Genomic DNA, 25,287 nt, shown 5'->3' with positions numbered 1-25,287 from the left:
CATGTAGCCACATACTACTGCTTGTATATTTGTAGATATGTTTTACTTTTTGCATACTGTATTCTCTTTAGTTTTCATTTTGCTAAATTTCACCTCTCTGTGCTTCCTTTTCTATTTATCAGTTGCCCTGTTCCCCCTTTCCCTGTTTATTGTAATTTCCACCTTTTTTACGTTAAATTGTAAACCGATATGATGTGTATTTTAATGTCTGTATAGAAAAGCTGTTAAATAAACAAACAAATAAATAAATAACCCCCCCAAGCTGCGACAAACAAGCCCCATAACACCTAAAAAAACAGGGGAGGGAGGGTGGGGATCAGGCCAGCTGCTCGCATCAAAAAGGGGCAGGCCCAACGGCTCTGCCCCTTTTTATGCCCCATTCAAAAAACCCAGTAACATGGCGAGGCCGACCAACCACAGCCCTCAGGTTGGCTGTGTCAGCCCCGCCGCGTCACAGGCACGTCATCGAAGGGGGGGGCGGAGCGCAAGGACGTGCGTCCCGGCTCCTCCCCCTCACCCCCCCCACCCCTCCCTCCAGCATCCGACCATAGGAGCCTGGCAGGCACCCATATTATCATGGGCCCAGCGAGACAGGCTCCCCCAGCCCTTCCAAAAGGCTCTGACCTTACCCAGTAAAAATGTTGCCAGCAGTAATTTATGGGTTTGACAGTTGCTTGGTTTTGATTTGATTGTAAATATTACTACTCTTATCATAAGGCTTGGGGATAACTGCCCAGAGTGGCAGTTACTACTCTTGAGAGAAACATAGGGGTATCCTGCATGAAGTGACAGATATTACCATAGGAAGCTTGCTGGGTAGACTGTATGGGCCAAATGGTCATTGTCTGCCATCATTACTATGTTACTATGTATGTGTGGGTGCCTGTGTTAGTATGTGTGTTTACCTCCGTGTATGTGCTTTGTGTGTGTGTGTGTGCGCCTCTGCCTGTGTGATTGTGTGAGTGCCTCTGCCTGTGTGTGTGGTGGACTACCCCTATGTGTTTGTGCCTCTGCCTGTGTGTTTATACCTGTATATGTATGCATGTGTGTGCGTGTGTATTTGTGTGAGCCTGTGCACATGAGCCAATGTGTACGTGTGTGAGCATGCTTCTGTGCATTTGTGCAAGCTTGTGAGCACCTAAGTATTTATTTATATATTTAACAGCTTTTCTATACCGACATTAAAATACACATCATATCAGTTTACATTTTAATGTAAAAAAAAGGTGGAAATTACAATAAACAGGAAAAGGGGGAACAGGGTAACTGATAAATACAAAAGGAAGCACAGAGAGGTGAAATTTAGCAAAATGAAAAATGAAAACTAAAGAGAATACAGTATGCAAAAATTAAAACATATCTACAAATATACAAGCAGTAGTATGTGGCTACATGGAGTCATCAGAGAGCAATTGAGAGGTGTCATGGAGCGACGGGAGGAGTAAGAGGTGCCGGGGAGGTGGATGGTAGGACTAAGTATGTGTGCCTATGCCTACCTATCCCTGTGTGTGACAGCGTGAGTGAAAGGGCTTTGCAGACAGAGCATATTGGAGATCAGTACCCAGCTTGCTCCGGTTGCCTGGACCATAGCAGTCTGTACATGTGTATACTCCTATACTTGTGAGTGTGAGGGCCTATTCCTGTGTATGTGCATAGGTGCCTCTGCCAGTGTATGTGTGTATGTGTACACCTCTGTGTGTGCCTATATGTGTAAGCAACAGGGCTTTGCTGACAGAGCATATTGTCTTTGCATAATACCAGAGGCATAGCGAGGGTCTCTGGTGCCCAGGGGCCTATTTATATTTGTTTACCTATTTATCTAGTTATTTATTTATTCAAATCTTATAATCGCAACTTCCTTGCAAAAAGCATTCAGTGTTGTCTCCCCTGCAAGGGACCCCTTTCTCCTCCCCCCAACATCCGCCAGCGCATCACCACATGGCACTACCATGTGGGGTCTCTTCACTGGAGAGGGATGGGACCCCCCGCCAACGCATCACCACAGGGCGCTGCCATGTAGGGCCAGTGCTAATGTTTCTGCAGCCCTGTGCAAACAATTACTGGACTGGCCCCTCCTCATTCTGTTGGGTTTTTTTTTTTTAACATGTAATTTGTATTGTTTTTCTAATCAGGGTCAGTGCAAGGGTATTAGGCACCCTAAGTGAATCTTACAACTTTCTGCCCAGCCTTCCCTTACCAAGGTCCTCTCCACATACAATTTCAAATTATGCATTTATAATAAAATATTTTACATGAAACAACCCACTCTAAGTACAGTCTTTTGAAGTAAAAATATCACAACAGCATATATACTGTATTTACATGTACTACTGTTGTGCCAATCAGAAAACCCTGCATAAAAGCCAAACAGACACTTGCTATTGGTTTGCTTTAAGATTAAAAAATCCTCCAAAAAGAAAAAAACAAAACAGTATCTCTCTTATTGTATAGCTGTCTTTAATCTGTTTAATATTGGGACATAAGTGTTGTGGGATCATTTAATAGCTAAGGACTAGTAAGTTCCAGAAGGTGTCCTGCTCTACCCAGCTTGACCTAGGTTTAAACTGTTTAACTCCCTCCCGCCCTACCCCTCTGCCCACCCACGCCTAGGTTTGTTTTTCTAATGTAGTTTGCCTAACTTCAAATTAGCAACAAGATAAATTTGTAAATTGGTATTTCCTTAGGTGTTAACAATCAAATAATTTACCAAAATGAGGACTATCCATATCCAATGTAACTATTGTGGAGCCTTTATTCTTAGGGAAAGCATCTGGAAACTTAGAGCTTGCCCCATATGTGCAGAACTCTCTTCCTTGAAAAAGGAGCTGGCTGAGGTTAAAGATGAATTAGCTTCAATAAAGAGAATTCCACCCACATTACATTACTCAGGAATAAATTCCCCATTACCACAGAAAAACCAGGAGTCAAGAAAAAAAGAGATACAGTGGGCTCCGGTAGGATAAGACATGTGACCCACAGACACCCGTTCTTGACAGCTGGGCAGCCCATAAGTATACCCCCCCCCCCTCACACGGGACATTAAGGAACTAAAAAAACAACCCACCAGGATTACAGTGGGCTCTGGTAGAATTAGACCTGTGATGCGGAGACACACACAGTATCAGGTGCAACAAGTACAAAAAGCCTTCTCTATAATAAACACGGAAGAAGTTCTTGAGAAAAAGATTGAAGTGTTACCTGAAAAGAGAGTAAAAACCCAATGCATGCAGAAATTCCAGATCAGTAACCAAAGGAAAAAGCTCATTGTGATTGATGACTCTGTCATCAGTGGCACAACTGCAAAGGGAAAGAGTGAAGTGAATAACAAAACTCAACTAAAGTCTCAAAAGGAGTCCAGGAAAAGCAGTAACCTTAACGAGAAAAGCTGGAAAGCTATGACCACAAATGCTCATAGTTTGGCCAATAAAATCCCAGATCTGCAAGCCCTAATGGTGGAGGCGGACTTGGACATTGTTGCTATCACAGAGACATGGTTCACAGAATCTCATGATTGGGATACAGCAATACCAGGCTATAACTTGTTAAGGAAGGACAGAGTAGATAGGAAAGGGGAAGGTGTGGCTCTTTATGTCAGAAATAATATCCAAGCATCTGAGATGCAAGGAAGATGGGGCAATGAAGAAGCATTATGGGCCAACCTAAAAAAAGATGATGGGGCATCCATCTATACTGGAGTGGTTTACAGGCCTCCAAACCAAAAGGAAGAGCTGGACAGAGATCTGGTTGAAGACATCCAAAAGATAGGAAAGAAGGGAGAAGTGGTGATCGTTGGAGACTTTAATATGCCAGATGTAGACTGGAGAATCCCATCTGCAGAATCTAATAATAATAGAGAAATAGTGGATGTCCTGCAAGTCGCTTTGTTCAAACAAATGGTAATGGAACCCACACTAGACTTAGTGCTCACTAATGGAGATAATATCTCTGATGTCCAGGTGGGCGCCCACCTCAACAGCAGTGATCATCAAACGGTATGGTTTAATATCACAAAAAGGATACGGAAAAGAAGCACAAAGACCCAAGTTTTGCAATTCAAAAACACGGACTTTGATGAAATGGGGAAGTACCTGGAGGAAGAACTAAAAGGCTGGGAGAATGAGAGAGATGTGGATCAACAGTGGACCAATCTAAAAGGAGCAATTACCAAGGCAACTAATCTATATGTTAGAAAAGTTACGAAAAGCAAAAGAAAAGTAAAACCTATCTGGTTCTCAAAGGAGGTGGCTGACAAAATAAAGGCTAAAAGAACAGCGTTCAAGAAATATAAAAGATCCCAAAGGGAGGAGCACAAAGAAGAATATCTGGTACAACTGAGGGAGACGAAGAAATTAATCAAGATGGCAAAAAGTCAAGCGGAAGAGAGGATTGCCAAGGAGATAAAGAGAGGTGACAAAACATTTTTCAGATACATCAGTGAAAAGAGAAAAGTTCAAAGTGGTATAGTGAAATTGAAAGGTGGAAAGGATCAATGTGTGGAGAGAGACGAAGAAATGTCAGAAATATTAAATGAATACTTCAGGTCTGTGTTCACTAAAGAGGCCCCTGGTGAAGGACCATCGCTACTTAAACTGGAGGGGAGTGGAGTAGATGTAACTCCATTTACAGTAGAAAATGTATGGGAAGAGCTGGAGAAACTGAAAGTGGACAAAGCCATGGGGCCTGACGAGGTTCATCCCAGGATACTGAGGGAGCTCAGAGATGAGCTGGCGGGTCCGCTGTGTAACCTGTTCAATAAATCCCTAGAAACGGGAGTGGTGCCGAGTGATTGGAGAAGAGCAGTGGTGGTCCCGCTTCACAAGAGTGGGAACAGAGAAGAGGCTGGTAACTACAGACTGGTTAGCCTCACTTCGGTGGTGGCAAAAGTAATGGAGTCGCTGTTGAAAGAGAGAATAGTGAAATATCTACAGTCAGGAGAATTGCTGGACCACAGGCAGCATGGATTCACCAGAGGAAGGACCTGTCAGACAAATCTGATTGACTTTTTTGACTGGGTAACCAAGGAATTGGATCAAGGAAGAGCACTTGATGTCATCTACTTGGATTTCAGCAAAGCTTTTGATACAGTCCCACACAGGAGACTGGTGAATAAAATGAGAAGCTTAGGAGTGAGTGCCGAGGTGGTGGCCTGGATTGCAAACTGGTTGACGGACAGAAGACAATGTGTGATGGTAAATGGAACTCTCTCTGAAGAGAGAGTGGTTTTAAGCGGTGTACCGCAAGATCGGTGTTGGGACTGGTCCTGTTCAATATCTTTGTCAGCGACATTGCGGAAGGGATAGAAGGTAAGATTTGCCTTTTTGCGGATGACACTAAGATCTTCAGAGTGGACACGCTGGAAGGAGTGGAGAGAATGAGACGGGATTTAAGGAAGCTGGAAGAGTGGTCGAAGATATGGCAACTCAGATTCAATGCCAAGAAGTGCAGTGTCATGCATATGGGGAGTGGAAATCCGAATGAACTGTATTCGATGGGGGGGAAAAGCTGATGTGCACGGAACAGGAGAGAGACCTTGGGGTGATAGTGTCTAATGATCTGAAGTCGGCGAACCAATGTGACAAGGCAATAGCTAAAGCCAGAAGAATGCTGGGCTGCATAGAGAGGCCTCACCTGGAGTACTGTGTTCAGTTCTGGAGACCGTATCTCCAAAGAGACAGAGACAAGATGGAGGCGGTCCAGAGAAGGGCGACCAGAACGGTGGATGGTCTTCATCAAATGACTTATGAGGAGAGATTGAAGAATCTAAATATGTACACCCTGGAGGAAAGGAGGAGCAGAGGTGATATGATACAGACTTTCAGATATTTGAAAGGTTTTAATGATCCAAAGACAACGACAAACCTTTTCCGTCGGAAAAAAAAATCAGCAGAACCAGGGGTCACGATTTGAAACTCCAGGGAGGAAGACTCAGAACCAATGTCAGGAAGTATTTCTTCACGAAGAGGGTGGTGGATGCCTGGAATGCCCTTCCGGAGGAAGTGGTGAAGACCAGAAATGTGAAGGAATTCAAAGGGGTGTGGGATAAACACTGTGGATCCATAAAATCTAGAGGACGTGAATGAAGAGTGGGTGGCTCGCGGGAATGACGGCTACTGCCTGGAGATAATACCCTTATTCAATAAACACACACGGTTAATGCAACTCCAACATTGCTCTAAGCTTCAACGGCAAGTGGAAATGTGGAAAAAAGCATTTGCATTCACAAAAAAGCGGGGAGTAGCTTGCTTGTTACGGCGGTTACTACCCCAAACCAAATAAGCATGATACTTCACTTTCAATACATATTCAGCATAGCTCTCTGCTTCAACGGCAGGCGGAATGAAGAAAAGTGGATCTATATACAGACAACAACCAACAAGGACTGAATTATATAGTCTGGGTAAACAAATAAGCATGGGTGTAGCTTGCTTATTTGGGTGGTTACTACCCCTAACTAATTAAGCTAGATATTCACTTAGATGCAGTTCCAACACTGCTCTCTACGTTAATGGTGGGGGTGGAAGGGAAATAGAACCAAAAGGTTACTAAGCGCCAAGACTAACAGAAGTATGAAAAAAAAATGCAAAGCTTACTGGGCAGACTGGATGGGCCATTTGGTCTTCTTCTGCCGTCATTTCGTTTCTATGAGAAGAGGAACACATATGGTATTAGGACTATTGTAAAGCGTGTTGGCTGTGGTCTTGGTCTTCAGAAAGCCATGAGAAAACTAAATTATAATTACAATGTAATAAACCTCCCATTCCAAAACAGCACTAACCTCTAGCACTTAAAGAGTTATAACCCTATGAAAAGGTGACTCTGCAAACATTACACTAGGCCCTAAAACATCAATATACCTCCTATTAGGAAAAAACAACAAGTCAAGCTTCTATAGATCCTTGCATAGAAATGGCACATTAGCAGAATACTAACCTCAATCACACATGCAGAACACCAACAGAAGACCCTCACCAAATACAGAATAAAGGGATCATAAAGTAGTAATACAAACGTGCAGACAAAAACTGTATTGTAAACCATAACAGGCCAGATTGTGTATGCACTGCAACAATGGAAAAACAAACATTACAATTCTTCATAACACATCAAACAATAAAATCAGGAAATATAAATCATTAATAGAAGTAAAACCATACTAATAAGAAGAATATTTCAAAAAAGCTGACAAAAAGAATAACATCCAATAATATACAACTCATATAAATTTTCCAAAGACCAATACAATTTTTCAAAACAGCAGTCACATACACTACCAAAAACTTAAAACTTAAAAAAAAAAAGATAAAACGTTTGCTATTCATACCTGGGATCTTTTGGTTTCCAGAAGCCCTGAGATTGTTGTGGATTAGCAAGGGAGAGGAGAAGAATTGTTGCTCAGTCTTCTCCTCTCTCTCATATACATGCTGAATCATAGAACATGTTCTCACACACACACACAGACATGCTCTCACACACACATATACACATACAGCCAAATTCTCTCTCTCTCTCACACACACACACACACACCCCGATATGCTCAGTTCCTCCCCCTTCAGATACATTCACTTCCTCCCATCAGAAGCAGAAGTCCAGCGAGCAACCTCCTCTTTTTGAGGCCATGGGGGCTGATGCCATACTGTTTCCTGTGTATTCAGTGAAAGGAGCAAAGCACTGTTGCTCCTTCTGTGCAGCCCCAGGACTGATGCTTCCTCTTCCTTCCATGGCGCAGAGGACATACTGTTCTTTTCTCTAGCTGCAATTGCATGGCCTCTTCTTCTTTCCGCCCGTGTAGACCCACCACTTCCTTTTCCAGGCTGTGCAAGCAGAAAGAAAAGACCATGTTGTCACTGCCCCCAGACCAGTGGCACTCTAGGCCAAGGGGAGCAAACGTTTTGAACCACAGTCCTCCCCTTCCAACCATACAATTTGTTGGGCCCACCACCCATCAAACTTGGGTTACATCATGTATATAATATATATATCTATATTCAAAAAATATTGGCACAATAACACACACATATATTTATCAATTGCCCTAATCAATCATTCCTCATTCACACCACTTCTAAACTCTCCGTAGTGTTATGCATTTATAACAGGTATAGACATCGACATAAAACATTGCCAAAATATATATAGAGTACTTGAAATGAAACAATGATACACTTGAAATAGAGCTGGACTTCATGAAAGATTAGAGATGTGTATTGTACCGGCAATCATTTCTGGTTTCGTTTTCATAGACCTGCGGGAAAGTTTGTTTCCCGCGGTTTTGACTTTTTTTTTTTGTCTGGCCTGATCCGAAAAAAAAGAACCCACCCTGATCTTTCAGATTTAATTAATTATTTACAGTCCCCCACCCTCCAGACACCCCCAAAACTTGCCTAAAGTTCCTGGTGGTCCAGCAGGGGTCCAGGGAGCGATCTCCCACTCTCGGGCCATCGGCTGCCAGTAAACAAAATAGCGCCGATGGCCCTTTGTCCTTACCATGTGACAGGGGCTATCGGTGCCATTGGCCGGCCCCTGTCACATGGTAGGAGCAATGGATGGCCCGCCATTGCTCCTACCATGTGTCAGGGGCTGGCCACTGGCACCAATAGCCCCTGTCACATGGTAAGGACAAAGGGCCATTGGTGCCACTTTGATTAGTGGCAGCCGACGGCCCGAGAGGGGGACATCACTCCCAGGACCCCCGCTGGATCACCAGGGACTTTAGGCAAGATTAGGGGGGGGGGATTTCTGTGTGCCCTTCCCCCACCCCCAAATGATAAGAAAACCTCATGAAATTTCGTGGGGTTTTATCATTTTCAGGGACCCCCGATACATGACGAATTAGGAAATATCATACGATATTTTAATTGTCAAAAAAACGATGCATATCCCTATGAAAGATACTTTGTGAATTGCAAATGAGTCACTTGGAAGATACCTTCATTAAGAAGGGGATACAGTTGAATCACAGTCGACAAGAAAGGATACTTTGTCATTGTTTCACAGGAATGTGGTCCCAATGACTTTTCTGAGGTCTCTGTTCTACTTCTGCTATATCATGCATTCTCTCTGTCCGTACAAAGGCCTCTGTTTCACCATCCAGGTATCCTCAGGGGAAAATATTGTTCAGAACTATTCTTACGTTGATACCATGGAATGTATTTAGTGAAGAAAACTCGATCTCTTATTGTTGATTCTTTATATGTGAATTTGCCAATTCAGTGTCTCAAGACTTCAACTGTTGTTAATTAACAGCTTGCTAAATGCAATATAATCATCTGTGAATTTCCAATGTCTTCTTAGCATGTTGGAAACCTTTTCAAGTCTCTTTGCTGGAACTGTATCTGGAGCAGACTTCAATGCCTTTTTGCGGTGTTATTGTGCCAATTTTTATTATTTGAATTATTTTTTGAATAGTTTTGTTATTCTTTGCCATTATGTAATAAAGTTTGCAACATTAAGAGTCTTTCAAATTATTTAAAACATTATTGGTTTTACTTACCCTCTGACGGATATACCATTTTAGGTACCCACATATCATTTTTATTTTATTTAAAGCCTAGATCCAATATACTATATATATATAAATAGATAAAACAGTAAATGGGCTATATGTAAGTTGTATAACGTGCTTGAAATTATTATACCAAGAAAACCAGGGGAAAAAAGCACTGATGTTGAATATTCACATTAAAATAATTTTTAAATAGTAAACTGAAAGTCTAAAATACATGAGCAGTTTCTTGCTGAATTATTACTGTATCCCTTAATACATGACTATACAATAAAATCGTACAACTCTAGATGATTACAAACATGAGATTCCATCTGTATGAATGTAAACAAATGAGAACAAAGAAATGGCACTGCTTGCCGTACTATTAAGGAAACACTAAAATGAAAGAACGTTTGAGCGCACTATTAAATAAAAACTCTTAGTGCTTTGGGAAACCACTGTTGCTGAAATGTTTTCAGTTACCTCCAAGTGGGGTAGCCGATTACCAAGAGACCAGGAATTGGTTCTTAAAATGTGTTTTAAATCTGATGGTTTCAAAATGCCTGGACCTTCCTCCTGCTTACAAATGACAAGCAGGAACCCGTTTTTGGCCTCCTCTTCTTCTGCCCCCAGGTACCCCCTACAGTCTGGTTCCCAGGGGCCTTGGCCCCCCTCGCTATGCCATTGCACAGTGCACCTTCCACTGGTGGCCATAGACAAACATGATAGTGTGACCAATCAACACAATCCTCATATATATGTACAAGCCGTAAAGCCCGTTAAAACGGGCTACATCCCTCTGTCTCTCACCTCCCCCTCATTCTCTCTCCCCTCACTCTTCACCACCCCCCTCCCCCACCCACTCCTCTCCACCCTCCCTCTCCTCTCACTCAGTCCCCCCTCTCCCTCACTCCCTCCCACTCAGTCCCCCCTCTCCCTCCCTCCCACTCACTCAGTCAGTCCCCCTCTCCCTCCCACTCACTCAGTCCCCCGCGCCCTCCCTCCCTCCCTTCACCCACCTCCATTTCCTCCCGGCGCCGTAAGCGCGACTTCCCGCAACCCTCACCCGGCTCCATTAACTCCTCCCGCTCCTGCCGGCAGATCTCAGGGGGGGGTGTCACTTCCGCGCGCGCGGCAGTGACCCCCGCGAGATCTGCCGGCAGATCTGGGGAGGAGAAGTAGCGGCACCGCGCGCGCGCGCGGTGCCGCTACTTCTCCTCCCGCTCCTGCCGGCAGATCTCGGGGGGGGGCGCGGGAGTGACACCCCCCCCCCCGAGATCTGCCGGCAGATCTCGGTGGGGGGGGCGCGGGAGTGACACCCCCCCCCCCGAGATCTGCCGGCAGATCTGGGGAGGAGAAGCAGCGGCACCGCGCGCGCGCGGCGCCGCTGCTTCTCCTCCCGCTCCTGCGGCCCCACCGCCATTTTTTTTTTCCTGATCGACATCCTTGCCCGCACATGCGCAGTAGAGCTGCGCTCTACTGCGCATTTGCGGGCCGTCGGTCACAGGCCATTTATAAGGTAGATGTATATATGTATGTAGCAAGCTACTATAAAGAGAAAGAAATGTGTGGCACAAGCATTCAGTGTTGCCCCCGATGCAGGGGGCCCCTTTCTCCTCCTCCCATCATCCGCCAGTGCATCACCACCAGAGATCTTCTAATTGCCTGTGCCAATGGCTCCACAACTAAATCAAAGAGTAAGGAAGAAAGAGGGCACCCCTGCCTAGTTCCCCTCCCTATACCAAAACCAGCTGATATAACTATTAGCCAAGAAAGAAAACCTCGTGAAAGTCCAAACTGTTCTAAAGTCAGAAACATATAGAGCCCTGAGACTCTATCGAATGATTTGTCTGCATCCATAGAGATCACTGCCCCTGAAACCTTTTGCTGACCCGCTCAGAGCAGCACATTAAACAATCTCCTCGTATTAGGTATAGAACTCCTCCTTTAATAAACCCTGTCTGATCAGAATGTACAAGTTCAGGTAAGATCTCCTCGAGATGGGCCTGCAGGATCGTGGCCAAAATCTTCATATCAACATTTATTAATGAAATTGGGTGGTATGAAGTGCAGTCTAAGGGATCCCTATCAGCCTTATATATCAACATAATAAGTTCATCCGTGAGAGAGCCCACCCTAGCCCCAGGAGAATGAAGGTAGTTAAATAATTCCCCCAATTTCAGTACAAGTTCCTCTGTAAAAGTTTTGTCAAACTCCAAAGGGTAACCATCCAGACCAGGACTCCCCCTCCCCCCCCCATTAACACCTTCAGAGCTTGAGTCACCTCCAGTAAGGAAATATCTTCTTCCAACCACCCCACATCCTCCCCAGATACTTGTGGGAGTCCTATGGGAGCCAGAAAATCCAAAACCTCCTTTCAATTTTGTTCGGGTCCCGCCTGATAAAACCCCCAAAATGAGAAGAAAATAACCCATACAACTCATTTGGCAAATGCTTAATACACCCTTTGCTATCACGAATCCCAAATATTAAAGAATCCTGTTTGGCTGGCTGGCTTTATTGCCATGTTCGCAATATCACTGTCTCGTAAACTTCATAGGTTTTTTGATGTCATCAATCTGTAATGCCTTAAGCCAATCCCGAAGCAAACAGAGATTCCGATACATTACCAGGGAGCAATCAACCTTATGCCTATCTTCCAATAACTTAATCTGACTTTCCAGTTTCTCACTCTCCACCCTCCTCTGTTTATGAAAATGAGAAGCATAGGAGATAATATATCTATCCATGCATCACTGCTTTTAGAGATTCCCATCCGAGAGAAGGATTAAAAGACTCCATGGGATTATGAACTTCAAACTCCTCTATAATTTTTCGAACTCCATCCCTAAAGTCAGCTTTACCCAAAAAAAGACATATTTAGTCGCCTTCGGCTATGACAGGCATCCCCACATAATGGAAAGGACAGAGAGATAGCATGATGGTCACTTCAGAATATCAGTTTTGAACTCCGGACCCATCATACCCTGACTAAAGGGAAAATTATCAATTAGACTATATGTGTGGAACCTGGGAGAGAAGTATGTGTAATTTATTTATTTAATTTTCTATACCGACATTCGATATGGTATATCACATTGGTTTACATATAACAGAATGTCTAAGGCTGGCCTTAATGACAAGATACAATATAACAGATTAATTGAGAACCTCTGCTACTCCGATTCTGACCTCTCCATACATCAACTAAATCCAAAAATTGCAGCAGATCGCAAAGTCCCTTACCACTACCAGACCTATCCATATTCTGGCATATGCAGGCATTCTAGTCCCCTTCCCCTCGCATGCATATCCTGTCCATAGCAAAACTGGCCACGGTATCTCGCAGTTTATTGTAAAAGGAAGCCTGACCTGCATTTGGGCCATATACATTGACAAAAGTAAGTGTTTTCCCATACAAATTACTTTCCAATATCACAAAGCAATCACCCGGGTCAAAATAGGAATAGTGCACCTGTAGGGGAAGGCTTTTATGAATTAATACACCCGCTCCTCTAGATTTTGATGAAAAAGAAGCAGCATAACCCTACCTAACCCAAGCCCTCTTTAATTTTGCATGTTCACTGGCCACCAAATACTTCTCCTGTAGAAATGCAATGTTGGCTCCCTTTGGCTGCAAAAACTGCAGGATCTTAGTTCTCTGTAACGGGGAGGACATCCCTCTCACATTTAAGGAAATAATTTTAACTTCAGCCATAATCAACAGAGATGAAAATAATCATAGCAACAAATATCCGCAGGTGTACCCCACCCAAAAAGCAGCCCTCCATATCCCGCCTGAACATATACAACACAACCCAATTGTCTTCCACTACAAACAGAAACAATAAATCCTGTCCCAAAGCCAACTCCCTCCATACCATCCCAACCCACCCTCTAGCACTCCCTCCCCCCAAACCTAACTGGATCAAACCCAATACCCCTTCAACTACCCCAACACCCCATCCCTGAACCCCCCCACTTCCCATCTTCAGAACACCCAGTGACCCAAAAACCTATAGAAGTAAGGCTTTAGTGCTTAAAGGCAAACAAACAATAAAACCCTCTGATACACAAAAAACCCAGGGCATGAGTAATCAGCCAACCGGCTTATAATAAAGCGCTACTTAGCACCACCAAAGGAAGAAAAAAGACCATCTAGAATACCAAACTACACCAAAGCCAAAACAAACCAGAATAGAAGAAAAATAAATACATATTAAAAAAACACTTAAAATCCGCAAAATAGAAAATATACAAAATAAGTCCAGAGCATGGTCCCATGATACTTGCCCAGAGTCCAAGAACACAACAACGCCAGAGCGGTGCGTTATCCAAAGCAAAAAAAAGTCTCATAAGTGTGAGGACAGAAACATTAATGGTATCCGACAACGGAACTCCAACGAAACTAAAGCAGCTGCCAATCCTCCGTAAGTCTCGGGAGACCAGGATCTCAGCAAAAAAACAAAACAAAGTCTTACTCCTGCAGAGTCCCATCCAGTCCCCAGAGTCCAGCCAGATTGTACAAAAGTCCCATACAGCAAAAATAATGAAACTGAATCTAAGTGGGAACACCACCATTCTGTCCCATTACATAAGAGATGTGTAGAGTCCCAACAAAAAATTTAAAGTTAAAAATAAAAAAATACAGAAACATCACTGGAGGGGGTTAGTGCTTGTTGTAAACTGGAGCAAATACTGTCCGTCATCTCCCCTCCCCCAGCCATGGCAAAGGATTTCCTCTCTCAAGCACAGTCCTCAGCGATCTTGCTGTCCTTGATCTTCATCCAAGTCGATATTAGCAGCCGCCAAAAAATATTTTGCAGCATCTATGGTGTCAAAACTTTTGAGGGGTTTCCCCACCAGCATAACTTTGAGGCGGGCATATGAAATTCCCTTCGCCCTCAACCCACGTTCACTTCCAAGAAACTCACCTGCTTCTTCTGCGAAAAATCTTGAAAGATCATAACTTTATGCGAGTCATACATAATATCCACTTTTGACCTGGCCTTTTCCAAGATTCGGGCTTTATTCACATAACTATGCATCTGGATTATTTCTGCTCTTAGTCGACCTCCTAGTGGTGGCGGAGCAGCCAGAGGTCTATGAGCCTGTTCTATCTTCATATGGCCTTTCCGGGTTCCCAAACCCCAAGACCTCTGGCAGCCATTTTGAAAAAAAAAAGCCACCGGGTCCTTACCCTCAACTTTCTCAGGCAGACCCACTAATCTCAAATTTCTCCTCTGGCCACGATTTTCAATATCGTCCGGTTTTTTTTTTCCAGCAATGCCTCGTATTTCCTGTCCAAGGCTTTCACCTTTGCATGTGCTTGCGTCAGTGACCTCTCCAGCTCTGCCACCTGAGTAACAGTCTCACCAATCTGAGCTGCATTGTTTTGTATGAAGGAGACCAGCGACACCACCTTCTCCACAAACACCACCAATTTGGAATCGATGCTCTCGGTAGGTTTCTCTGGAAATGTTTCAAACTGCTGCAGCGTCACGGCATTCTCCCCCAACACAGGCAGGGCCAGCCATTCCTCCTCCGAGTCTGAGACCTCTGATACGCAGTCCTGCTCAAGGACTTGCTTTTTCTACAGACGCTGCAATTTTGCCATTTTTTCCTCCATCATCGCCAGTATTGACTTTTTAGACATAATATCCCACAGAGTAAATGCCAAACTCTGGAGAGAGGGTAAAAGTAATCAACAAATAAAACAGTGAGCCGGGGGAGCTGCTCCTAGACACGTCTGCTCCTTAGCAGAACATCATGTGACCCCCGTGTTTCGAATTTCTCTCTTTGTCAGCACTTTATCCTGACCTCCCAAAGGCAGGGGTGAAAATGCTGGGGGTCTAGCCTCCTACCAGCCAGACAGATTCCCAGCACCCCAGGGGCCTGCTGTGCATTGAGAGTGGAGAAAGACCGAGAAATGGGAGAAAAAGTAAAAGAGGCCCCGCCTACCAGCATGTGCCCCTGCATTCCGGGAGGTCCCCGAAGAGGGGGGTTACATTTATAAGGTCAATATGAACGCTTCTTTATAGCACGTGCGGCATGGATGTGTTTCTGACTGCTGTTTTCTGTGATGCACAATATGGGGAAAATCCCAGTCATTTACTGGTTCTGTTTTGCTGATGTACATCACCTAAAACTTTATCTGCGGATACAGGATTACCTTAAGTATACAACTTCTCACAAGCATTCACTAATTTTCTGACTGTGGAGCTCTGTACGGATTTCCATGCCCAAGTTCAGCTGTTAATGGATACTTTGAAAGGAAGAGATGTTTAGTATAGCGGTGCAGAACTGCTGAAACGCTTACTGCTGCTGCTTCTTTCCCGATGGGTCAGTCGGTCTTGCTCTGCCTGTGCCATAATTTCAATGCACGCCTCCGAATAAGCACATGGAGGGGAGAAAGCAACCCAAAGCCATGCTAATCTCAGCACCAATGCAGTGCCACCCCACCCAAGAGGAGAAGGTGCTAATAGCTAATTGGTTCGGGTATCCAGTGAAGATCAGCTCTAAAGCCTTATTCAAATCCATGATTTGTCTTTTCTGCTTTTTTTTTTTTATTTAATATAATATAAAAAGTCACCTTGCAGTGACGTTTTACTGTTATTTTAAGCCTGCATTGCAGCGTATACACCTCCGCGCCCCCAGTTCTCCCCCCTCCCCCAATCCCTTTTCTAAGAAAAGAAACCTCATCTGACAACCTGACTATCCTCCCACTAACAGAGAGGGCGGAGGACAGATTAATGAGGAGCCCAGGGTTTGATTCTGGCAGGGCTGCTGATCAGTGGAAGGCACTGTGGAATGTTTTAACATAGACCATAAGGGGCTTAAAGATGTGAACCCTGCATTGAAGGAAAGGAAAGAGTGCCCACAAATATTTCACCAGTTTGGTTAGCTAAATGTTTTCTGTGCACTTAAGAGTGGAGCTGCAGAATAGAGGTGAAGGTTTTCTCAAAGGCAGTGGAGCCATTTCAGTAAGCCGTGCTGCCCCACAGCAGGAGACATGATGTTGCGGATGTTGGTTTGTGTTTATTTTATTACTATTCATTTACGTACAGAGGAAATACTCATATGAGTATATTTATGCTTAAATTTAGTATTTATCACGTTCATATCATCATCATTGTTTATTTATGTCACGCTTTTCCACCAAGAGAGTTCAAAGTGAATTTTGTTTTGAAAGGCAACTAATCAAATTAATCAATCAATTAAATCAATTATTCAGCAAGCTGGGCTTTACAGACTAGGTCTTGTATTGTGTATGTCTTCAAGGGAACCAGGTGTTCTGTGTTCTTTCTAATTCCATGATTCACTCTTCAAAGACTTTATTTTTCCATCCATCACTCTAATAAGTTTTATTTTTCTAGACTACCTTTCCAATTTTCAGCTGAAGGTGGTTTACTACAATTTTCAGGTACAATAAGTCCTTGCCCCAGAGAGCATACAATCTAAGGGCCGGATTTTAAAAGCCCTACATGCGTGTATCCCATGGATTTATGTACATAGGTGGCTTTACGCACGTGGCCGGGCCTATTTTAAAAAGGCCCGGCCACGTGCGTAAAGCCCTGGGATGCATGTAAGTCCCGGGGCTTCGGGAAAAGGGCGGGGCTGGAGGCCCCCGGCACAGCAGCCATTTACTGCTGTGCCGGGGGATTGCGTGCCAGCAGGCTGCCAGCACGCGCAATCTGCGTCTGCTTCGAGCAGGCACAAAAGGGGAGATAACTTTTTTCGGTGGGTTAGGATAGGGCTATGGGATGGGAAGGGGTAGGAAGGATAGATTAGTGGGTAGGGAAGTTCCTTCCCAGGCCGAGTTATAAAATCAGGTGTCTATGTGTGCACGTCGGGTAGCGCGCACATAGATGTGCTCGCGCAACCTTTTAAAATCTACCCCTAAGTGGGTATCTTGAATCTCTCCAGGCAACTCAAAGCCTTTTGACAGCTGATGAAACTTATTGCTTGTCATGCTATGTTAACCATGGTGATTGCAATGCTGTAGTTGCCATTGGCAGGGCCATTAGAAAGGGCAGACAAGATGGGTGCCAGTGCACCATGCCACCACCCTTGTGCAACTAGGAAATTACTTCCTTAGGTGGCCGGATCTCCTTCAATGATTCAGCCACTGCTGCCTGGATGACCAGCCGTTCACATTTTTGAAAGGAGACCTGCCCCCGGTCACATCATTGAATGTGGGGGCTCACCCCCTCCCACCCTGGGTAATCTTTAGCCTTGCAGTGGTCTTGGCAACTGGGATACTATGCAGTGCATTACAAGGATGTCATCACAACAACTGCAGTGTAGTAGTGATGGTGGAGCATCTGTCCGCTGACTCGAGGGCGTATGTCCCAGAGAAATGGGTAAACGTTAATTACTACTTACATCCCTCATTTTATTTCAGACGATAAATATACACAGAGGGTGCTTTAAACAGTTACTGGTTTATTTTAAAAGCCCCACATGCACCAAAGCTGGGAGATAAGCACGTGACTTGGTCCAGTGCAGGGCCACGCGGCGTTTAAAACCCGCGCAGGTACATGTGTATTTCCCGGTACGCGCATAAAAATTGTTTTCAACAAAAGGGGCATGGGAGTGGTCTGGGCGGAACATGAGCAGGCAGGAACTGCATGATGAAGTTTGCGCACGTTTACGCACCACAAACGTGTGCCGGGGTCCCCCGCCGCGTAACTTTACTCCTGCTTTGTACAGCGTGTAAGTCGTGTAACAAAAAAACCCAAAAAACTAGGATAGTCAGTGGGGTTTTAAGGCTTGGGGCTAAAAGGGTAAAAGGGAGGCAAGTTAGCTAGAGGGTTCGGGAAGCCCTCTCCTTTACTGGGCCAAACTGGAGAAACAGGTAATTGTGTTGGCGTGAGTAGCTACTAAAATTACCCCCACTTTTGCGCTCAAGTCACCATATGCGCACAGATGCGCGCATCAATATAAAATCAAGCGCACATGTACGTGAATATTGCCGATTTAATAACACATGTGTGTGTACATGCATATATGCACATATGTTATAAAACCTCTGCATCCATGTGGCACGTGCTGGCAAACGTGCACCCATGTGTGGATCTTAAATTTTACTTCATAGTGTAACAAATAATTAAACTAAACTTAAACTAAACTACTCAGGATTTTAATTATCGAAGCTATATACACAGTAACGGCAACATCTTTGTTATTTCAAACTGGATTTTGTTGTAACCTTTACACTATGTGGTCCATTCATTAAAGAGTAATAAATATTGCATTAAATTACAGGATACTGCAAAAGTATAGGTCAGGTTGACAAAAAAAAATAGCAGTTTTCTTTTTGCTCATTAAGAACCAGCTGTTCAGGAGTAGTGCATCTTACCTGCTTTATTCATGTGATTGCTCTTAGCTACCTCATGATGAATCCATTATCGCAATTCAAAGGGTAATTTGCAAAGCCATTTCCACAGAAATGGGCTTTTAGAAAATGACCTGTCCTATGTGCAGGGGAAATTGAGTGGACAGGACCACTATATGCGCGTACGTTTACTCACAGTGACAAGAGGCATTCCAGGGGCAGGGCTGAGAAGGGATGTGGGACTACGTTGGTGGTTGTCCTGGGATGCCAGGATAATATTCAGATTGAAAGTAGACACGTATTTTCACTTTGAAAATTGGTGAAAGGTCAGCAGGTAAGAGGTAACCATGGACTTTACACCAGTGTGGCCAATTTTAAAAAGACTCTCCATGACTAGACCCCTATGTCATAAAGTATTCACCTATGAAGCAGAAACAACATATAACAGAACTAATCATACATAAGCCAAAATTCTTTTTTCTTTTTTGAGACCCTCATATAAAAATAGTACGTTATTTATTGCAACAGTCAATCATGCCCTAAACCAAGGTTCTTTACAACAAATTACACAGAGGTACAATAAATACGTGCCCCAAAGAGCTTATGATTTAAGTAGGTTACCTGTGGCAATAGGAGTCAGAGAGTTTTGCCCAAGACCACAAGGAGCATCAGTGGAAAATTCAGGATATGAACCTCAGTTTTAACCATTAGGCCTCCCCCTGTTATGTTTGCCAATTGAAGCAGGCTTCCACAACCGGTTGCCCTCAGCCCCAGCACTGCCACAGGTTCGGGACGCCGCCAGCACTGATATGGCTTCGACGCTGCTATCCTGCCTCTTCAAGCTTTTCCTAGGCACACGCGCTCAGCGGCGGTGGTATTAATAGCTCCTGTGGTGGGAACAGTGGCAGCGGCACCCAGTGATGATGTCAGCGCAGCTGGGTATTTATTTAATCCCCTGCCACACTCCTAGGAGACACCTCAGCAATGGGTATCCTGCATCCTGTGCAGTGCGTGTTGCCTCAGAGTTCCAGCCTGCCCTGTCTTGCCTCTCCAGCCTGCCTTCCCTCTTCTCGTCCAGCCTGCCCTGCCTCATCAGTCCTACTTGCCTTGAACCTGCTTCACCTCGGACTGATTTCCTGGATCTGACCATTGCCTGGATCAGAGGTGTACTAAGGGGGGGCAGTCCGCCCCGAGTGGCAACAGGGGGAGGGGTGCCATTGCCACTGGCAGGAAGGTCCTGCAGGAGTGAGGAACAGTGACATGGTGGGGGAAACCCCTCCAGCAAAAGCAAGGACCTGCAGTGGCGGAGGTCAGCGGCGCTGCCGGTATTTCTTGGAGCCAGTGTCGTGGCAAAGAACAGGAACAGGATTGCTGCCAGTGCTCTGGGAGCCGGCAGCAGAAGAACAAACCTAACATTGCCGCCGGCGCTCCCAGAGCCGGTGGCAGAAGAGGTCCTGCAGCGCCGCTGGCGGCGGAAGAAGGGAGAGATTGGCCCTGTGAGAGTAAGTGCCAGTGTGTGATGGTGTGTGTGTGCGCATATGAGGGTATGTGTGTGTGTGTGATGGTGAGTGTGTGTGTGCGTATGAAAGGGTGTGTGTGTGTGTGTGTATGAGAGGATGCCTGTGTGTGTGTGTGTGAGACAGTGAATGTATAGAAGAGTAAGTGTGTGTGCCTCTGTGTGTGTATTACAGGGTGCCTGTGTGTGGGGGTGGGGATGAGAGAGGAATCATGTGTGTGTAGGGGTGAGACAGGAATCATCTGTGAGAGATAAAGAGGAAGTGTGTATGTGTGAGAGAAAGATGCATGTGCTGTCTTTTACACACACACACTCAAACTCCCTCTGTCTCTCACCAAGCGTGTATGTGTGTGAGAGACAGAGGGAGCATATTTTGTTTGTGTCTGTGTGCATGTGTGTACCCATAGTTCATGACAATCTCAGGGTGACAGGTATGGAGAATGGGGGATTTTTAAAATTCTTATTAGTTTTAATTACTGGGTGTTATTTGATGTCTGCTGTTTTGAAATATTTTATTGATGTTTAGGAAATTTTTAAAAATTTGTCAGGAGCTTCTAATTATTGAATATTATTCTATTCATCAGCTGTTTTGAACTGTATATTTTTTAGTATGGTTTTTCTATTCTGATTAATTTATATTTATTGATTGTATTGTTTTGAGAAATAGTGATTCTCTGGTTTTCCATTGTTGCATTGCATATAGAATCTGGCTTGTGGTTTCCAGTTCAGTTTTTGTCAGCATGTGTGTGTGTGAGAGAGAGAGAGTGAGAGGAAGCGTGAGTGTGTATGTCTCACACACACATACAAGCTCCCTCTGTTTCTCACCAAGCATGTATGTGTGTGTAGACTGAAGACTGGAGGATAGCTAATGTAACCCCAATATTTAAAAAGGGCTCCAGGGGCGATCTGGGAAACTACAGACCGGTTAGCCTGACTTCAGTGCCAGGAAAAATAGTGGAAAGTGTTCTAAACATCAAAATCACAGAACATATAGAAAGACATGGTTTAATGGAACAAAGTCAGCATGGCTTTACCCAAGGCAAGTCTTGCCTCACAAATCTGCTTCACTTTTTTGAAGGAGTTAATAAACATGTGGATAAAGGTGAACAGTAGATGTAGTGTACTTGGATTTTCAGAAGGCGTTTGACAAAGTTCCTCATGAGAGGCTTCTAGGAAAAGTAAAAAGTCATGGGATAGGTGGCGATGTCCTTTCATGGATTACAAACTGGCTAAAAGACAGGAAACGAGAGTAGGATTAAATGGACAATTTTCTCAGTGGAAGGGAGTGAGCAGTGGAGTGCCTCAGGGATCTGTATTGGGACCCTTACTTTTCAATATATTTATAAATGATCTAGAAAGAAATATGACGAGTGAGGTAATCCAATTTTCAGATGATACAAAATTGTTCAGAATAGTTAAATCACAAGCAGATTGTGATAAATTGCAGGAAGACCTTGTGAGACTGGAAAATTAGGCATCAAAATGGCAGATGAAATTTAATGTGAATAAGTGCAAGGTGATGCATATAGGGAAAAATAACCCATGCCATAGTTACACAATGTTAGGTTCCATATTAGGTGCTACTACCCAAGAAAGAGATCTAGGTGTCATAGTGGATAACACATTGAAATCGTCAGTTTAGTGTGCTGTGGCAGTCAAAAAAGCAAGGGAATGGTGAATAAAATGGAAAATGTCATAATGCCTCTGTATCGCTCCATGGTGAAACAGCACCGTGAATACTGTATACATTCTGTACAATTCTGGTCTCCTCATCGCAAAAAAGATATAATTAGGGATGTGAATCGTTTTTTGACGATTTAAAATATCATCCGATATATTTTAAATCGTCAAAAATCGTTAGAGGCAATATTTAATAGGAATTCCCCCGATTTATCGTCAAAAATCGTAAATCGGGGGAAGGGGGAGGGGAAGGGGGAGGGCGGGAAAACCGGCACACTAAAACATCCCTAAAACCCACCCCGACCCTTTAAAATAAATCCCCCACCCTCCCAAACCCCCCCAAAATGTCTTAAATTACTTGGGGTCCAGTGGGGGGGGGTCCCGTTGTGATCGTCCACTCTCGGGTGTCTGGCGCGTTGATAGAAAATGGCGCCGGCGCTACCTTTGCCCTGTCATATGACAGGGCAAAGGTAGCGCCGGCGCCATTTTGGTTCCTGTTCCCTGACGTCACGAGCGTAGGAGATCGCTCCCGGACCCCCGCTGGACCCCCAGGGACTTTTGGCCAGCTTGGGGGGGCCTCCTGACCCCCACAAGACTTGCCAAATGTCCAGCGGGGGTCCGGGAACGACCTCCTGCACTCGAATCTTGTTGCCATACGGCCGGTGCCATTTTGCTGTACGGCAATATGGCGCCAGATTGCAGATAGGAACCGGTACTCGCTCCACAAGAGCCTATGTTCCTAAAACCCTCCAAAGAATCTCTTCTATTCCAGAAGCCATCTCATACACAGATATTGTGAGTTCTTATTCCAGACTGCATATAGGAACCAGTACTCGCCTATGGCTCCTGTTCCTGAATATACTGAAGACTCTCTGTTGCATAGAAGCCATTACAGATATCTACAATTGTGAGTGTATCATCTACTACTGGTTATGTATCCAGCATACCCTGTCTACTCACTACCTATAGTCTCTCTCTACAGCTCAGCAACCCAGAGATTGCAATTCCAGTATCTCTGAAGGACTTCAGCCCTGCCGTGCACATCAGCTCACTACTGCCACCTCTGGTGGTTCTACTTCCTGTCTAATAAAGAACTATCTGTGTTTGTCTCCATACTCCAGCCTAGCCGGTGGTCCCTCTCAGGATATCCTCCTGGGGGTGCTGTCATCTGCCATCGGCCCAAGGATTCACCAATTTACATTAAAGTGTTCATTCCTTACACTACTAGAGCGATATCATAACAGACTGCCACTCTGTGGGGAGTCAATCTACAACAGATCACTAACTCCATCTACGGAGTACATCGGACTGCTGGCTACTATCCTCGGGGGAGCAGATTCCATAACAGACTGCTACTCCTCCTCTCTGGAGGAACAGATCTACATTAGGTTACTAACTCCTCTCCTCTGGAGAAGCTGATTACTAACACTCTGCTAACTCTTCTCCTCTGGGGAAGCAGATCCATAACAGATTGCTACTCCTCTCCTCGAGAGGAGCTAATCGATACAGATTGCTAGCTCCTCCCCTCTGGGGGAGCAAATCGATAACACTCCCCTAAGAGGAAAGACTAAAGAGGTTAGGACTTTTCAGCTTGGAGAAGAGACGGCTGAGGGGGGATATGATAGAGGTGTTTAAAATCATGAGAGGTCTAGAACGGGTAGATGTGAATCGGTTATTTAAGCGTTCGGATAATAGAAAGACTAGGGGGCGCTCCATGAAGTTTGCATGTGGCACATTTAAAACTAATCGGAGAAAGTTCTTTTTCACTCAACGCACAATTAAACTCTGGAATTTGTTGCCAGAGGATGTGGTTAGTACAGTTAGTATAGCTGTGTTTAAAAAAGGATTGACTTAGAAAATAGCCACTGCTATTACTAGCAACAGTAGCGTGGAATAGACTTAGTTTTTGGGTACTTGCCAGGTTCTTATGGCCTGGATTGGCCACTGTTGGAAACAGGATGCTGGGCTTGAAGGACCCTTGGTCTGACCCAGTATGGCATGTTCAGAGGGAGCATATTGCATGATTGTATGTGTGCATGCATGCCCCCAGTCTACAACAATCTTAGGATGACAGATATGGAGAGCAGGAGATTTTTAAAATTCTTTTTAGTTTTAATTATTGGGTGTTTTTTAATATGTCTGCTGTTTTGAAATATTTTATCGATGTTTAGGAAATTTTAAAATTATATATTGGGAGGGGGGTGCCAAAAAAGTACCCGCCCAAGGTGCCAAATGGTCTAGGTACACTTCTAGCCTGGATCTTGACTATTCTTGCCTGCCCCTGCCACTGACCCTTGCCTGGATCTGGACCTCATTGCTTGCTGCCTGCCCCAACCTAGGCTGGCCCCGGACCCTCTGTTTCTCCTTGCCCTGTGGGACTATCGCCTAAGTCCTGCCAGCCCCCGGACCCTAAGGGCTCAACCTGCGGGGAAAGAAGCTGGTAAAGGTGAAGCTCCAGACCCAGTCCTGTCCCATAGTACGCTCGCCAGCTGTCAGTATGGGCCTAGGGGGTTTGCTCCCTAGGCTGCGCCAACCATACCACAGCACTAAGGGTCCACTTTCCTCATACCCTCTCAAAATCCATAACTTCAGTTTTATGCAGAATTACAGGAAACTGGAAAGTTATTGCAATTTTATGTTATATTGGTGTAGCTATTGTCTTACGATACAAAGCAATCACATTGTGGGAAATGGCAAAATCCTGCCACCTTCAAGTAGCCAAGAATATCTGTAAGTCCTCGGCATTCTTTCTGCTCAAGGAAGGGGGGGATCTTTGACTGAGCTCTGTGAAACTTTTCTTCTATGCCCAATTGTTTTGCTCAGCTCCAGATTTTGCAGCATGCAGGCTGGCAGGACCGTGGCCTGTGGGCAGCACTTTAACAATGCCTAGTGAATTTAGTCCAAGGAAATCAGACTTCTCCTTCAGAAAATACGGACTGCTGACCATACTTGCATAAGCAGTGACCTGTACAGTCCCATGTATTAATGATCGCCCTAGAAAACAATGCATTTGCACACTCTCCAGAGTTGGAAACGAATCGCAGCGTTTAGAATTCTGTACCCAGAGAAATGGCAGTGTAAGCTGGGGGTGGAGCCTCCGATTTATCATCCTGACAGGACATTGCAATAAGAAAATCAAAGAGAAATAGCACACTGCTTTAGTCAGCGTAGAAGAAAATGGAAAATAGATTTTGGTTTGCCAGATGACCTGGAATCTAAATCCTTGTATTGCAGAAAAAAAAAATGCAAATAAGAGATATTAGATGC

The sequence above is a fragment of the Rhinatrema bivittatum genome, chromosome 8, assembly GCF_901001135.1.
Source record: "Rhinatrema bivittatum chromosome 8, aRhiBiv1.1, whole genome shotgun sequence".
In the NCBI taxonomy this organism is placed as follows: Eukaryota; Metazoa; Chordata; class Amphibia; order Gymnophiona; family Rhinatrematidae; genus Rhinatrema; species Rhinatrema bivittatum.
The sequence above is the reverse complement of the archived record's forward strand: the minus strand, read 5'-3'. Positions refer to the sequence as shown.